This window comes from Macaca thibetana, chromosome X, assembly GCF_024542745.1.
Source record: "Macaca thibetana thibetana isolate TM-01 chromosome X, ASM2454274v1, whole genome shotgun sequence".
In the NCBI taxonomy this organism is placed as follows: Eukaryota; Metazoa; Chordata; class Mammalia; order Primates; family Cercopithecidae; genus Macaca; species Macaca thibetana.
The window spans coordinates 62,958,518-62,976,626 of record NC_065598.1 but is presented as its reverse complement, the minus strand read 5'-3'; the positions used below and the strand labels follow the sequence as shown (position 1 = coordinate 62,976,626).

Here is an 18,109-nt window from a genome sequence, read left to right as displayed (position 1 = left end):
GTTTTAACAAGATCCTGAGGTGGTTTGTGTGCACATTAATGTGAGAGAAGCACTGCTCTAGAGTTTCAAGGTCATCCAGTCCAACAGTCTCTTCAGGGTACAGATGCAGAAAGGAAGACTAAGAGAGAGGAAGAGATTTACATGATGTTACACTTAGTTTTGTCAAGACATCTACATTCCAAGCTAGGGTTCTTTACACTAAAGTTTCAGAACTGTCTATAACTCAGCCTCTCTGGGTAGGAAAGGATGGAGAAAAAGAAGAGGTCCTATTTTCTAGGAAAGGACAGAACAGAATTAGGAGGTACCCAGGGTATCTATTTTCATTTTAATCTCAGAGATGATTTCAGAGGGCCTTAAAGTACATTCATGTATTTATTTATTTTATTTATTTATTTATTTATATTTAATAAACACTTCTATACCACTATGTCCCAGAAATCGTTCTAAGCTCCTTACACATATGAGCACTATTTTGTATATTAACTCATATAATTCCTAAAACAATTCTATGAGTTAGGGATTGTTACTTTCCCTATTTTACAGAAGAGAATCCTGAGCCACAGAGTGGTTAAGTAACTTGCCTTAGGTCACAAAGCCAGTAAGGGGCAGACCTAGGATTCCAATTCTGGCAGTTTTCCCTCCTACTAGGCCTGAGCCCACAGTAGCCTATTCTGGTCTCAACTCTAGCGAGGGGACAGATATGAAGTTCATTTAGGACTTTTTCTACTTCAGCTTAGGGCCTATTCAGCCCTTTCTCACCAAAGACTTTTCAGCTGCTTTACTGAGACCCCACCCTGAGCTGGCATATAGCCTCTGCCCAGTACAGGAGGGGCCCCTCAGAGACTGATAATGGCACATTTCTTGGTCCTCTCCCCCATACCTTGGCTCAAGCTTTCCTTTTCCTCTAAGCATTAAACTATTTCCTCTTTGACCTATTTTAAAACCTCCTAATCTATTGAAAAACATTTGCTTTCCCTGTCAAACTCTTTTTTTTACTCTCTCTTCCTACCCGCCCCCAAACCCTTCCAGTCTGCACCTCATAGTTTGGCCCTCAATTCTATACTGTGTGCTATTCTCTGTCTCTGTCCAGTCTATTTTATCTTCCCAACTCTGCAAGCTCTTCAAGGTCAGAGACGAGTAACGTTTCAGGATTTATCCACTGCTGGCTCTGAGACCATAGATTAATAAACTCCCAAACTGTCATTGTTTGAAGTGCCCTTAGGGACTATGTAGCTCAACCCCCTCCTTGTACAGACACTCAGGGGCCCAGAGAAGGTGGATGATCAAAGCTGAGTGCCGAATCCAGTTTTCCTTTATTTGTAGTGGTTTTTTTTCTCTGCTTCATGTCTGCTCTCTTCCTCCGGTCACAATCCTACCTACCCTTCTGAATGGAGGAGTATTTTTTTGAGGCAGACCCAGACCTGGAAAGTGGCTTCTCCATGTGTCTGAAAATCTTGGCTTTTCCAACAATAATTTTCCCTGTCAAACTCCAAGCCTGCTAAGTCACGAACAAACTTTGATGAGCTGAGCTGCATTCAGCTGTGAAAGAGACAACTTGATGGTTTCTCTGGACCCAACTCCCTGGCCCTCTACTCTCTGGCCCCCGTTTCAGTCCCGGGAGCTTTGCAGCTCCTGCCATACCAGTGACTCAGTCACTGTTCTTCAGCCTCACATATGCCTCTCAAAGGCAGTTTCTTTTTCGTAGCCACGCCTAGGCACTCAAACAGTCCAATAGCTGCTCTAGGAACTTCACGGGGGGGCGGAAAAGGTAAGCTTACCATGAAAGGAAGGTTTGGGATGTTGTTGCTGCACATAGATGTGAAATGAGTCAAGCGGAACTTTGATTACAAGGAATTTCATATACTGTGAGTGTGTATGCCGGCTGGGGGCTGAGGGGCGGAAACTGAGGGGCGGGGCTGAGGGGCGGGGGCTGAGAGGCGCGGGGTGACCGGCAGGGGGTGACGGGCGGGGGCTGGAAGAGATGTTTGCTCTGCGCTGAGGTGGGTTTGTACGGGAATTCCATTTGGGAGCAAGAGCTATCTACTCCTCCGTTACCGGGTGAGTGTGGGAACACCCCCTGGTGTAGCAAGGCGGCTGGGACCTGCGGCATCTAGATGCAGAAGTACAGAATCAGGTCAGGATGATTGTTCTAGGGTATCGCAAAATCAAAACAATTGGGAAGGCGCCCCGTGGCTGGCTGTCAGTCCATCCATTTGTGTCCGGAGAGCGCTTTCTGAGGTGCCAGGGATCTGGGCTGACATCTCTAGCATCTTGGCGAGCCAGTTCCTGCAGGCTCTTACTGGACCTGCATTGCCACTGGGAACATGCCTGGACGTGTCCAACAACCTTGAGCATCTAGGGTTGGGAGATGAAGAAGAGAAGGAGGCTGGGTGTTAGTGAAGGCGGGGACAGTGAATCAGACTTGTGGAGCATCCTGAGGAAAGCAGAACTGCTAGCCCGCGTGGCTTGAGGGCAAGTCAGGGCTTGTGTAAAGAGCATGCTGGCTCTGTTTGGGGGCTTTCAATCCACCCCCTCACCCGCCGAGCTTGGTTTCACTTGATATCTCATTCCTGGAAGCTGAGCCCCTGGCAGTGTTATTTTGATCCTGCCTCACCCCAAACACTGGCCAAGACCCAGCAAGCTGCAAGAACTGGGGGACAAGAAGGGACCCGGCAGAGACCAGGCTAGGAAAACAGACTTCAGGGTCTGACTTAGACAGGTGTTGGCAGCGTTGGCCAGTATCATGCTGGGTGGCTGTGGCAGGAAAGTTTGGAACATCTTCCCTAGATAACTCCTCTGTTCTTTCCTTCACCCCAACTTACCTTCAACTCAGCAGACTAACTGAGCACCTAGTCTGTGCCACCATGTGTGAGACACTGAGATGTCTGTCTGAGACCTAGGCTGTGCCCACTGGGGCCTGACAGTCTCATCCTGGATATAAAAACACAGATAAATATTAATATAACACAAGAAAGGTTTTAAAAGTTAAATCAAAATGCTTAGATGCTGCCAAGTAAGGATCATATCAAGTTGAACCATACGAAATCAGAAAAAGGTTTTTTATTGTTTTTTTTTTTTAATTGTTTTTTTGAAATTGTAACGCCTTTCAGGCCTCCAGAGCTAGACTATTTGAGTTCAGATCCCATATTCACCATTTATTAATTTGTGTTACCATGGACAAATAAACTTACTTCTCCCTTTCTGAGTTTCTGTTAACTTCAGGCTAAAGAGGATAATAATAGCACCCACCTCATTGGGCTGTTGTGAGGATTAGATGAGATAATCCATATAAAATACTTGCACACACTTAGCACAGTGGCTGGCCCAAAATAAACACTCAATAAATATTAACTATTATTATTTAAGGTAGACTGTGGCACACAGATAAGATTTCAACAGGTGGAGATAGAGAAGACAGTTTAAGCAGAGAAAATAACAGGAACAACTGCTTTAAGGCGGGGAAGCTCAGGGCATATGAAAAGAACACCAGCTGAGGTGGATTTTAGAGTACAATTAGTGGGAAAATGGAAGTTAAACTTGCCAAGGCAGATTGGTGGTAAACTGCAAAAGACAGTGGATGCTAGAGTTTTGATTTGATTTGGCAGACAATAGGAAGCCATTGAAAGTTTCTGAGCTTAAAAAAAAGATCCTCTGCTTTAGGAAGAGTAATCTGGTAAAAGGTTAGTCAGCTGGATTGGAACAGGAGAACACAAGAGGTGGATAAACTAGGGGCAGAGAGGGAACAAGGTCCTGAAACTGAGGTGGTAGCTGTGGGAATAGAAAGGAGGTGATGAATTTAACAAGCCATCACAAAAGTTGAATCTACAGAACTTTGTAATTCATAAATTATATGGGATTGAAAAAGGACAAATGAGAAAATCAGAATCTTTTTGGGTTGGCTTAGACCTTACAATGTTGTGCATTCCCATCTCACTTCTGTGGATAATGCAATAGAAAGGGTGTGGACCTTCTGAGCTAGACATATCTATTTTCAAGTCCTGGGTCGGCTATTTATCTGTTGTTTGTGATCCGAAGCACATTATGTACCTGACATTCCCAACTAGGATCAGCATTTCCACAAAATATTTAGAAGTATGTGGTGTGTGTGTGCGTGTTGCCAAACAGATGCAACAAATAATTGTTCCTCCCACCCACCATGCCAGTAGTTAGCCCAATGAGAAGTAGTCAAATTCTTTAAGCCTCAGCTTTCTAACCTGAAAAAGAGGGATAATAGTACTCACATCATGGTGTTATTGGGAGGATTAAAAGAGATATTTCCTGTCAAGGGTCTAGCACAGTGCCTGACAAGTAGAATTTCATGAATTGTAATCTTCCTTTACCCTAATGGGCTCCACATTAAAATATCCTTGCCAGTCTCTGCTTGAACACTTCTAGAGGGAGGTTCCTTAGTGCTTTCTGAGAGCGCCCATTCTCTTCAGGGAAAGCCTTGGACTGTTAAAAGTTTTTCCTTTTGCTAAGCTGAACTTAGTTTTCCTAAAGCTTGTACCTGGATATCCTAGTCATTCTCCCTGAGGCCACCTAGAGCAGTCTGTTCTTTTTCTTCCATGACAGTTTTTCAGAGATCTGAAGACCAGAAATCAGATCCCCCTGCATCTTCTGCTCCCAGATCAAACAGCTCACATTATTGTATCATTTCTTGTCTGTCATGGAATCAAGTCAAATATGACTCTGTGGTTTCGAAGTATATAAATTGGGGTATGAATATGTCTTCATAGTGATGAGAAATACTGCTAAAGGAACAGGATGGGTAAATGTGACAAATTTCCTTGTAATTTATTATTTTTTAAATTATTTTTTCTGGTCAGGCAGGGTGGCTCATTCCTGTAATTCCAGCACTTTAGGAGGCATAAGCGAGAGGAAGGCTTGAGGCCAGGAGTTCAAGACCAGCCTGGGCAACATGCAAGACCCTATCTGTATAAATTTTTTTTAATTAGCTGGGCACTGGACACTGGGCACCTGTAGTCCCAGCTACTTGGGAGGCTGAGGCAGGAGAATCTCCTGAGCCCAGGAGTTTGAAGCTGTAGTGAGCTATGATCATGCCACTACACTCCAGCCTGGGCAACAAAGTGAGACTCTATCTCAAAAAAAAAAAAAAAGAAAAAACTTAACATAAATCATTTTTTTCCACTATGTGCTAAATACTTTCAAATCCATCATCCCACTGCTTCCTTATCCTCAACTGAGGGAATTGCAGATTTGTTTATATATATATTATACAGGTGGCCAAACAGGTCTCAAGAAAATGAAACTTGCTAGAGATCATTTAGTTAGTAAGCATCTGTGCCAGAACTGCAAGACATATTTTTCTTACTCCAAGTTCAGTAGGGCTTTTCATTTTCCACAGCTGTTAGGGTTTAAGGTGATAGATAGCTGGGCAATTATGCAAACTCTGGCACTAAAGAATCAGTCAAAAGAAAGATGGATCCTCCAATTAACTTATACCAGTTATTCCCTTTTTGAGAGAATTCTTTTCTTTAGATGTCTTCTTAACCTGCTCCCCTCAAATGCCTCCTGCAGAGAGTGAGTCATCTTTTGGAGCCATTCCTCAGTGCTGAAGCTTCATATTGAAGCAGAAGCTGCTTTTCACCTCTTTCTTTCTAGAAACTAGCTCCACCCATGTATTCTTTTCTTGGGAGCTTAACAGGAAAGATATGGGTCAGTTTCACCATCAGTACATAAAATACGACTATTATTATTTTGTGCACATAGATAGGAGGATGGCTATACTCTGTCTTGGATTAGAGTTTACTGTCTGTATTTTCTGTGTTCCCCACCAGACTGCAATCTCCTAAATTTGGAGAATATAGTTGATTCACCTCTGTTTTTCTCTCTTGCCACTAAGTTCTAATAGAATGCCTAGCATGGAAGGTACTCATCAAGTGGTTGCTGAGTGACCATAAATTAATTATCCCTATTTTGGAATGACAACAGTTATTATATCCTCCAAACACCACCAAAAGACATCATGCTATTCTCAAAAAGAAAGGAATTTCCATGTAATATATGGTGGAATCAAACAGTGAGATGTCCTACTTCCAGGAGATTGCTAGTCACCATTGTGGATAAGCCAAAAAGAGTGGGCAGCACTTCTTCCCTTCTACGATTCACCTCTCCATGACCCAGCCTACCCTTTGGAATTGTTTCTGTTGAGGATAAAATGAGCCATTATTGGGCTGTGGGAGGTAGGAAAAAGAAGCTGGAGTCTTGGTAGTATAGTCACTGAGTAACTGGTCCTAAAGCTGGGCCAACTCCTTTCTTCATATATGGGAAGTAGAGAAGCCACTGGGCCCTGAATATGCAGACCTGAATTTTGCTTTTAGCTCTACCATTGAACACTGTGTGACTTTGGGAAAATTCTATCCCTTTTCTGAGCATTAGTTTCCTCATCTTGGATCATCAGGGAATGGGGTTAAGTTGTCCTGAATAATACTTTTAGGATCCCATGACTATATGTTTTCAATTATCTGATAGTTTGAAGTTTTAACTGGTTGCCAAAGAGAAGGAAAACAACAACAACAACAACAACAACAACAACAACAAAAACGATGGAATGTGCTGTCTTATTAGTACTAAGGTGCCTGTTACTAAAGGACTTCAAGTAGAGCTGGATGGTATTTCTTTACTGGGCAAAAGGCCACTGGGATGAAGATTAATTTTAAACCTCCCTTTGACTCTAAGATTGTCAGAGTCTAAAAATGGTCTCAAAGAATGTGCATTTACATATGAGGTCATAGGCTTCTTGTTATCAGTCTCATCTTCCCTCCACAACCTCACAAAGTCCTATACCTTTCTCCCTTTTCTTGGGCATTTAAGAAAAAAGTAAAGAAATATTTTGGCAGCAGCATTTCATTTTCTACAGACAAGCCTCATTCTATAGTTCTCATTCTATTCTTCCAGTCCTTTGGTAAAGATGTGGACCTGGGTTGTGCTTGCAAATGCCCACTGGTTTGTATCTCTGCTCTTTTAGGATATTTTATTCCCTGGCCTATGAGGATGGGATGGAGTACTTGATTGCCATGGGAAAAAAAATAAACTCTTCTTATTGACATCTTCAGATACAGCTATTCCAGATTGCTTGGTAATTGGGACAGGGTGGAGGGAGTGTGGGACAAGACCATCAAACTTAACAGAAATCAGAAATTGGAGTACTTGACTGAGTTTTATCCAGTCCCAGCCCTGCAAATAAATCATACCATGAATTCAATTCCCAACTGGGACAACTCAGCCAAAAGCCTTCTTGGGAAGTCAACTTATCTCCCCTTCCAGTACTGCTGGTTGAGTAACTAATTTTTTTTATGATACCATAATTTTATGGAATCTTGTGGTGATTGGTACATGACCAGTGACTCACTTTGGCTAGGGTAACAGCAGAGCAAAGCAAGAGGTTTCGGGTGTTAGCTGAGTGCTGGTCTGGCTTGTGGCTTGTCTCCAATACCCTTTGTTCCCCAGCTCTGGGTGGGATAGTAACAACAATCATAGCAACTCCTCACATGCATAGCACAATCTGGAGTTTCCACAGCACTCTCATATACATTATCTCATTTTTCCCTTCAACATAATCCAGGGTAGTTTCTGTGCTTTTGTTCCCACTTGGAAAGAGTATTTTAGCAGTCAGTAGAAGAACGTTTTCCCTCAAAATCAGCCCAGAGTTTGCTGTTCTTAATTTCATCCTATTTCTTTTATAATGGTATCTTTGTATTCTTGGCTACACAATTTCTTTTCCCAATTCCTTTAACAATTATTTTTCAGCAATTGCCAAACACTAACCAAATATTTATATTTTTAATTTACAGTCTTCTAAGTTGTATTTGTCTTTTGAGGTTTGTGCTTTGTTTGTTGTGTGTGTGCATATACACAAATGTTTTGAAGACAAAATAATTGACTCATATGGTTAGCATTTACTTTTGGCCAAGTAGAAGCAGCCTAGTTCAGTTGGTCATTAATTCTGTCTGTACAGTGACAACAGCTTTTAGTAAGGATTTTTTTTTTCTTTCTCTTCCCCAGCTGGGGCATTACCTCTTGCTCTGTGTGCTAGAATAAAAGACAAACAATAGATGAGACTTCTTTAATTTTGCAAAGGTTCATTCTCCTCTGTTGATATACCATTCTTGACATTGCTGGGCCAGATGTTGCTATCACTAACAGTTAAAATTCTTCGGCCACTTTGGAAATGTTGAAAGTAGCTCATTAAAAACTGTAGTACCCACCTGTGGTCTCTAAATTATGTCTATTCCAGGCACAGATTTTAGTATACTTAAACATAAAAAGATAATTTACTTTTATCACATGCCCATGAAATAAAATCAAAATGACACATCCTCAGTCCTGGCCTCCTCCACCTCCCAGTATCAATAGCTGACACATTGCTCATCCCTTACTTCCTAAAGCTTTGTCCTATATTACCCTATCAGGGTTCTTTTTTTTTTCTTCTCTGGCTTCCCCTTCTTGGTTGCTCTCATGTATTTCTGCACTTCCAGCTTCAAGTATGAGTGACCTCAATGTTTGGTTCTTGTCCTCCTCCTCCTCCTCCTCCTCCTCCTGCTCCTCCTCCTCCTTCTTCTTCTTCTTTTTTTTTTTTTTTTTTTTTGAGACTGAGTCTGGCTCTGTCACCCAGGCTGGAGTACAGTGGCACGATCTTGGCTCACTGAAACCTCTGCCTCCTGGGTTCAAGCGATTCTCCTGCCTCAGCCTCGCAAGTTACTGGGACTACAGGCGTGCACCACCACGCCTGGCTCATTTTTGTATTTTTAGTAGATACGGTGTTTCGCGTTGTTGGCCAGACTGGTCTTGAACTCCTTCACCTCAAGTGATCCACCTGCCTCGACCTCCCAAAGTGCTGGGATTGCTGGCAGGAGCCACTGTGCCCAGCCATTCTTCTTTACCCATGATTTAACTTCTGCCAGGATTTACTTAGGCCAGTGGTTATCAAACCCCAGAGGTTTTTATTTAATTAATCTGCAGCATAGGATTTTTTTCAGTGCTCCATATGATTCTGATGTGCTGCTATAAGCAAGAACTGTTATTCTGGTGTTTTTATGCATTTGACACATCTCCAACTTCACCTTATGTTTTACATATTGTATATGCTTGTTGGGCATGACCATTGAACCTTATGTTTCACATATTGTATATACTTGTTGGGCATGACCTCTGTCCGCTTCAACTTCTCTATACAGAAAATAGTTGAAAAACAGTGCATTTTCTTTTCTTTTACCAAGCAGCTCTCCTTTCATGCTTCTCATGGCACTTGGATTCTTCTGGTTTCCCAGGCAGGAACTCTCAGAATCTTCTCTGACTCTGGTCATTCTGTTTGTCCTCACTTTTGTAAGGTTTGTATCTCCCACCATCATTCCTCTCTGTTCCTATTGTAACCACCTTTGACCTGGCCCTTATCTCCTCAGGCTTGGGCAGTAACACTCTCAAATCATTATTTAAAATGCACTCAGGTTAACATTCACAAAATGCTTTTCTGCCCATCCTAAAATATCACTGAGAAAAAAATTTCAGTGAAGACTGGGGGGACCTCCATTCTCTATTTTAGAGTTCAATACTGCCTTGAAAAGTGTGCCAGACTCATAGCTTCTAAATTACCTTTGAGTTCTGTCTTGCTTCTTACTAGCCAAATAAAGATAGGTGTATACATTCCCTCTGAGCCTCAGTATTTTTTAATCTATTAATTAAAAAAAATTCCATAAGTTATTGGGGTACAGGTGGTATTTGGTTACATGGATACTTTCTTTAGTGGTGATTTGTGAGATTTTGGTGCATCCATCACCTGAGCAGTATACACTGCACCCTATTTGTAGTATTTTATCCCTCGTCCCCCCTCACTTCCTTCCCTCCAAGTCCCCAAAGTCCACCGTGTCATTCTTACGCCTTTGCATCCTCATAGCTTAGCTCCCACATATCAGTGGAAACATAGTGTTTGGTTTTCCATTCATGGGTTACTTCACTAAGAATAATAGTCTCAAATCTCATCCATATATATACACATATATGCATATGTACACACATATGTACATATATACATATATACATGCACATATATGTGCAGACACATCTGTGTATGTGTACAAGCACATATATGTACACATATGCACATATGTGTCTGTACATATACATATGTGTGTATATATACATACACATATATGTCTGTATATATACATATATATGTGTGTGTGTATATATATACACATATGATCCTTTTTAGTTCTTTAAGGAATATTCACACTGTTTTCCAAAGTGACTGTACTAGTTTACATTTCTACCAGCAGTGTAGAAGTGTTGCCTGTTCACCACATCCACACCAGCATCTACTGTTTTTTTATTTTTGGATTATGACCATTTTTGCAAGAGTGAGGTGGTATTACATTGTGGTTTTGATTTGCATTTCCCCAATCATTAGTGATGTTGAGCACTTTTTCATGTTTGTCGACCATTTGTGTATCTTTTTTTGAGAATTGTCTATTTATGTCCTTAGCCCACGTTTTGATGGGATTGTTTGTTTTTTCTTCCTGATTTTTTTGAGTTCATTATAGATTCTGGATATTAGTCCTGTGTCAGATGTATATATTATGCAGATTTTCTCCCACCCTGTGGGTTGTCTGTTTACTCTGCTGACTGTTTATTTTGCCATGCAAAAGCTCTTTACTTTAATTAAGTCCCAGCTATTTATCTTTGTTTTTATTCCATTTACTTTTGGGTTCTTAATCATGAAATCATTACCTAAGCCAATGTCTCAAAGGGTTTTTTCAATGTTATCTTCTAGAATTTTTATAGATTCGGGTTTTAGGTTTAAGTCCTTAATCTGTCTCGAGTTGATTTTTGTATAATGTGAGAGATGACATTCCAGTTTAATTCTCCTACATGTGGCTTGCTAATTACCCCAGCACCATTTGTTGAAAGGGTGTCCTTTTCCCACTTTATGTTTTTGCTTGCTTTGTCAAAGATCAGTTGACTGCAAGTATTTGAGGTTATTTCTGGGTTTTCTATTTCATTCCATTGGTATATTTGCCTATTTATATACCAGTACCATGCTGTTTTGGTGACTATTGCCTTATAGTAGAGTATGAAATCAGGTAGTGTGATGATGCCTCCAGATTTGTTCTTTTTGCTCAGTCTTGTTTTGGTTATGTGGGCTCTTTTTTGGTTCCATGTGAATTTTAGAATCTTTTTTTTTTTTTTTTTTCCTAATTCTGTGAAGAATGATGGTGGTATTTTGATGGGAATTGAGTTGAATTTACAGACTGCTTTTGGCAGTGTGGTCATTTTCACAATATTGGTTCTACCCATCCACGAGCATAGGATGTTTCCATTTGTCTATATCATTTTTTATTTCTTTCAACAGTGTTGTGCATTTTTCCCTGTAGAGGTTTTTCACCTCCTTGGTTAGATATATTCCTAAGTATTTATTGATTTATTTTTTGCAGCTTTTGTAAAAGGGGTTGAGTTCTTGATTTGATTCTCCACTTGGTCTCTGTTGGTGTATAGGAGAGCTACTGAATTCTGTACTTTAATCTTGTATCTGGAAACTTTGTTGAATTATTTTATCAGCTCTAGGAGCTTTCTGAAGGAGTCTTTAGGGTTTCCAACGTAAATGATCATATCATCAGCAAATAGTGACAGTTTGACTTCCTCTTTAACAGTTTGGATGCACTTCATTTCTTTCTCTTGTCTGGTTGCTCTGGAGAGGACATCCAGTACTATGTTGAAGAGGAGTGGTGAGAGTGGGCATGCTTGTCTTTTTCCAGTCCTCTGCTTTCAACTTTTCCCCATTCGATATTATGTTGGCTGTGGGTTTGTCATAGATGGCTTTTATTACATTGAGGTATGTCCCTTGTATGCCGATTTTGTTGAGAGTTTTAATCATAAAGGGATGCTGGACTTTGTTGAATGCTTTTTCTTCATGTAATGAGATGATCATGTGATTTCTTTTGTTTCAAATTCTGTTTATGGGGTATATCACATTTATTGCCTTGTGTATGTTATACCATCCCTGCATCCCTGGTATGAAACCCACTTGATCATGATGGATTATCTTTTTGATATGTTGTTGAATTCAGTTAGCTAGTATTGTGTTAGGATTTTAGCATCTATGTTCATCAAGGGATATCAGTCTGTAGTTTTCTGTTTTGGTTATGTCCTTTCCTGGTTTAGGTAATAGGGTGATTCATACAATGAATTAGGGTGGCTTCCCTCTTTCTCTATCTTGTGGAATAGTGTCAAAAGGATTGGTACCAATTGTTCTTTGAATGTCTTCTAGAAATCTGTTGTGAATCCATCTGATCCCGTACTTTTTTTTGTTGTTGTTGGTAATGTTTTAATTACCATTTCAATATCTTAGCCTGTTATTTGTCTGTTCAGGATATATAATTCTTCCTGATTTAAGCTAGGGGGGTTGTATTTTTCTGGGAATTTATCCATCTCTTCTAGGTTTTCTACTTTATGTGTGTAATGATGTTCACAGTAGCCTGGAATGATCTTTTGTATTTCAGTGGTGTCAGTCCTAATATCTCCCCTTTTGTTTCTTAATGAGGTTGTTTGGATTTTCTCCCTTCTTTTCTTGGTTAATCTTGCTAATGGTCTATCAATTTTATTTGTCTTTCAAAAAACCAGCTTTTTGTTGTATTTATCTTTCATGTGTTTTTGTTGTTGTTGTTTCAATTTCATTTAGTTCTGCTCTGATCTTGGTTATTTCCTTTCTTTTGCTGGGTTTGGGTTTGGTTTGTTCTTGTTTCTCTAGTTCCTTGAGGCATGACCTTAGAATATCAGTTAGTGCTCTTTCATTCATTTCCATGTAGGTGTTTAGGGCTATGAACTTTCCTCTTAGCACCAACTTTGCTGTATCCTTTTGATAAGTTGTGTTGTTATTGTCATTCAGTTCTAAGAATATTTTTAATTTCCATCTTGATTTTGTATTTGACTCAATGATCATTCAGGAGCAGGTTATATAATTTCCATGTATTTGCATGGTTTTGAAGGTTCCCTTTGGAGTTGATTTCCAGTTTTATTCCACTTTGGTCTGACAGAGTGCTTGATATAATTTCAGTTTTCTTAAATTTATGGAGGCTCGTTTTAAGGCCTATCATATGGCCTATCTTGGAGAAAGTTCCACGTGCTGTTGAATAGAATGTGTATTCTGTGGTTGTTGAATGAAATATTCTATATATATCTGTTAATTCCATTTATTCCAAGGTATAGTTTAAGTCTATTGTTTCTTTGTTGACTTTCTCTGTTGATGACCTGTCTAGTGCTGTCAGTAGAGTATTGAAGTCCGCCACTATCATTGTGTTGCTGTGTATCTCACTTCTTAGGTCTGTTAGTAATTGTTTCATAAATTTGGAAGCTCTGGTATTATTTGCGTATATGTTTAGGATTGTGATATTTTTCTGTTGGACAAGGACTTGTATGATTATATAATGTCCCTCTTTGTCTCTTTTAAGTGCTGCTGCTTTAAGGTTTGTTTTGTCTGATATAAGAATAGCTACCTCTGCTCACTTTTGGTGTCCATTTGCATGAAATGCCTTTTTCCATCCCTTTTCTTTAAGGTTATGTGAGTCCTTATGTGTTAGGTGAGTCTCCTGAAGGCAGCAGATAATTGGTTGGTGAGTTTTTATCCTTTCTGCAGTCCTGTATTTCTTAAGTGGAGCATTTAGGCCATTTACATTGAATGTTAGTATTGAGATGTGAGGTGCCATTGCATCCATTGTGCTATTTGTTGCCTGTGTATCTTGCTTTTTTGTTATTTTTGAATTTTATTTTTGTTTTATAGGACCTGTGTGATTTATGCTTTAAAGAGTTTCTGTTTTTATGTGTTTCCAGGATTTGTTTCAAGATTTAGAGCTCCTTTTAGCAGTTCTTGTAGTGGTGGTTTGGTAGTGGTGAATTCTCTCAGCATTTGTTTGTCTGAAGAAGACTGTATCTTTCCTTCATATATGATGCTTACTTTCAGTGGATACAACATTCCTGGCTGATAGTTGGATAGTTGTATATTTTTAGGAGGCTGAATATAGGACCCAAATTCCTTCCAGCTTATAGGGTTTGTGCTGAGAAATTTGCTGTTAATCTGATAGATTTTACTTTGTGGGTTACCTGGTGCTTTTACCCTTTCCCTCCTCTCCCCTCTCCTCTTCTCTCCTCTCCCCTGTCCTCCCCTCCCCTTCCCTTCCCTTCCCTCCTCTTCCTTTCCTTTCCCATCTCACAGGTCTTAAGATTCTTTCCTTTGTCTTAACTTTAGATAACCTGATGACAATGTGCCTAGGCAATGATCTTTTTGAGATGAATTTCCCAGGTGTTCTTTGTGCTTCTTGTATTTGGATGTCTAGATCTCTACCAAGGCTGGGGAAGTTTTTCTCTGTTATTGCCACAAATATGTTTTCCAAACTTTTAGATTTCTCTTCTTCCTCAGGAACACTGATTATTCTTAAGTTTGGTCATTTAACATAGTCCCAGACTTTTGGAGTCTTTGTTCATATTTTCTTATTCTGCTTTTCCTTTGTCTTTGTTGGACTGGGTTAATTCGAAGACCTTGTCTTTGAGCCGTGAATTTCTTTCTACTACTTGTTCAATTCTATTGCTGAGACTTTCCAGAGCATTTTGCATTTCTAAAAGTTTGTCAATTGTTTCCTGAAGTTTTTATTGTTTTTTCTTTATGCTATCTATTTCCTTGAATATTTCTCCCTTCACTTCTTGTATCATTTTTTAGATTTCCTTGCATTGGGCTTCACCTTTCTCTGTTGCCTCCCTGATTTGCTTAATAACTAACCTCCTGAATTCTTTTTCAGGTAAGTCAGAGATTTCATCTTGGTTTGGATCCATTGCTGGTGAGCTAGTGTGATTTTTTGGGGGGTGTTAAAGAGCCTTGTTTTTTCATATTACCAGAGTTGGTTTTTTGGTTCCTTCTCATTTGCATAGGCTCTGTCAGTGGGAAGGTCTAGGGCTGAAGGCTGTTGTTCAGATTCTTTTGTCCCATGGGGTGTTCCCTTGATGTAATACTCTCCCCCTTTACCTTTGTCCATGGCTTCCTGTGAGCCAAACAGCAGTGACTGCTATATCTCTTCTGAGTCTAGTCACCCAGCAAGTCTATCTGGCTGTGGGCTGGTACTGGGGGTTGTCTGCACAGAGCCCTGTGATGTGAACAATCTATGGGTCTATCAGCTGTAGATACCAGCACCTGTTCTGGCGGAGGTGTTAGGAGATGAAATGGTCTCTGTGACAGTTCTTAGCTTTGGTGGTTTAATATTCCATTTTTGTGGTGGTTGGCCTCCTGCCAGGAGGTGGTGCTTTTCAGAGAGCATCAGCTTTGGTAGTATGGAGAGGAATCAGTGGTACAGAGTTTATGCCCTTTGTCTTCAGCTACCATGGTGGGTAGGGAAGGCCCATGAGGTGGGGGTAGGGCTAAGGATGTCTGAGCTCAGACTCTCCTTGGACAGGTCTTGTTGTGGGGGTGAAGTTCCTAGATCCATGGAGTTGTGTACCTAGGAGGATTATGGCTGCTTCTGCCGAGTCATGCAGGTGGTTAGGAAAGTGGATCAAAGCCAGCAGTCACAGGACTCACCCAGCTCCCATGCAATCCAAAGGGCCAGTCTCACTCCCACTGTGCCCCCTTAACAGTCCCAAGTTTGTTTCCAGGCAATGGGTGAGTAGGGCTTGAGAACCTGCCCCAGGTTACCCACCTCTCAGCTGTGAAAGAAAAAGGCTTTGGTTCTTCCCCCTCCTGTAGAGTCTTCACACCAGATTCATGCCCTACCCAAAGTTCTGGCCAGGATGCTTCTCTCCTGGTTCAAATTGTTACAAAGTTCAGCTGGAGACTTCCTTTTCCCTGTGGCATTTTCCCCTGTGGCATTTTCCCCTGTGCCTCTGGCCACCCTTGCGAAGGTTCCCTGTGGTTACAGTCCTGCTTGGGGACCCAGCAAACTCCTGGGGCTTTTCTCGCTGCTTCCTCTACCCCTGTATTTTGCTTGGCTCTCTAAATTGACTGAGCTCCAGGTAAAGTCAGAAACTTCTTCTACAAATTAGACCTTCAGTTTCCTCAGTGTAGGTGTGTGTTAAGGAATGGAGGATCTCCCTTTCCCACTTCTGCTGTTGGAGTACTCACAGTTTTGGAGTGTCTCCTGAGTCCTGCAGGAGCAGTCCACTTCCTTAAGAGTGTTTGTGGGTCCTCTCGAGATCCCTGGTTTGTTCTTGCAGTCGTCCTGGAGCTAAAATGCACGATGAAAATCTCCTGACACGGCTCTGTCCATCCGAGTTGGAACTTCAATCTAGTCCTGCCTCCCATCTGCCATGATGATGCCCCAGCTCTACTTCTTTACCGAGATCTTGAGAAAGATCTCAGATCTGTCTGTTCCTTCCTCAACATGTGATCTTCTTCTTTAATATATTTATTCATTTATTTATTTGAGACGGAGTCTTGCTTTGTTACCCAGGCTGGAGTGCAGTGGCACAATCTTGGTTTACGGCAACCTCAACCTCCCGGGTTCAAGCAATTCTTGTGCTTCAGCCTCCCAAGCTGGAATTACAGGTGTGTGCAACCACACCTGGCTCATTTTTGTATTTTTAGTAGAGTCGTGGTTTCACCATATTGGCCAGGCTGGTCTTGAACTCCTGACCTCATGTGATCCACCCAGTATTCTGTAGATTCTCAACATTTTCTCATTCAACTAATATTTGTTTAATGCCTACTGTGTGCCAGGCACTATTGTAAGCACTGATGATGAAGTAGCCAACAAAATAGGTACCATGGTCTCACAGCATTTACATTCTAACTGGGGAAGAAACAAGCAATAAAGTACATAAGATGTATGATATGTCAGAAAGTCATATGTGCTATGGAAAAGAATAAAATGGGAAATGGGGATAGGAATTCTGGAAAGAAGGTGAAAATTTGAAAGAGTGCTCAGAGAAGCCTGACTGAGAAGACTGTATATGAACAAAGAATTGAAGAAGATGAGGGAGGTAGCCATGCAGATATCTGGGGAAAAACATTCCCGCTTGAGTGAACAGCAGATGTGAAGGCCTTAAGGTGAAGGCAATTCTGGTTAGTTTGAAGATCAACAAGGAGGCCAGCATGGCTCGAGTGAAGATAATAAGGAAAAGAGTAGTAGAACATAAGGTCAAGAAATAATGGGGGAAGTTGAGGTAGGCATATCATCTAAGGTCTCCATTGGCCATTATAAGAACTTAATTTTATATGCCATACATCACTGTGTATATTTTATGTTTTTACATACCCATTCATTTTTGAAGTTACATCCAAAACTGTGTAGGACTTGTGTGTTATTATGAATGAAAGCGGAGCCATCAATGGCTTTTGAGGCTGGAAATGACATGATCTAACATGTTTTATCCCCTTTATCTTTATTTTCTATTCTCCCTAGAAAAAAATGGGTAGGCCCCAGGTTTCTCCCTGCACAGATTCTCTCTCAATATGGGAGAGAGACACAGAAAAACCTTTTTTTCTGACTGCACTTTATTTTCAGGCAAAACAGACAAGGTCAGAGCTAAAAGAGCCCTTAAAACTGTGATTTTCAACATTGACTGCCCATGAGAATCACTTGGTGAACTGTAAAATGTCACGTGCTCATGCCACATTTTTGACCAACTACAACAGAATCTTGGGGGAGGGACCCAGGTGTCACTGTTTTTTGGTACTCCTAAGGTGCAACCAAGACTGACAAGAGATTAGCCAAACCAACTCCCTCGTGGTATGAATGGGGAACTTGACTCCAGCATTTGGAAGGAATATTCTCCTGGTGGCAGAGCTGGGACTAGGACCATCCACTATGCCGAGATAATACAGGAAACGCAAACTTTACAAATAGTGGAGCAGAAGGAAGATATGATGTTTGATAGTTTGGAAGGAGGTTATAGACAATATAAACTTTGGATAGAAGTGACCTTGGGTCAGATCAGAAAAGGGAAAGGCTGAGTGCCAACACCAAAAGGTAAAGCAACATTTGAATTACAAGCCAGACATCTGGAAATGATGACACTGTACATTTTAGAAGCTTGATTTTCCAGCAAGCAGTGCTCTCAAGGCTAGGTTGAGCAACTGCATTGATTTTGTCTTGTGCATATGGGTGGATGGATG

At 40.8% G+C, this 18,109-nt stretch overlaps 1 protein-coding gene across 3 annotated transcripts in view; it reads left to right on the top strand.

Annotated features, from left to right (window-relative positions):
* Positions 1-1,767: 1,767 nt before the first annotated feature.
* Positions 1,768-18,109, top strand: part of EDA2R (ectodysplasin A2 receptor) — a 45,406-nt gene continuing 29,064 nt past the window's right edge. Inside the window, exon 1 of one of the 3 annotated variants that reach the window (XM_050777007.1) lies at positions 1,768-1,865. The gene's annotated coding sequence lies outside the window, so the exon portion shown is untranslated. Of the gene's footprint in view, positions 1,866-1,964; positions 2,059-18,109 lie in introns of those variants that run through there. The other 2 variants (XM_050777006.1, XM_050777008.1) reach the window with 2 other exon arrangements.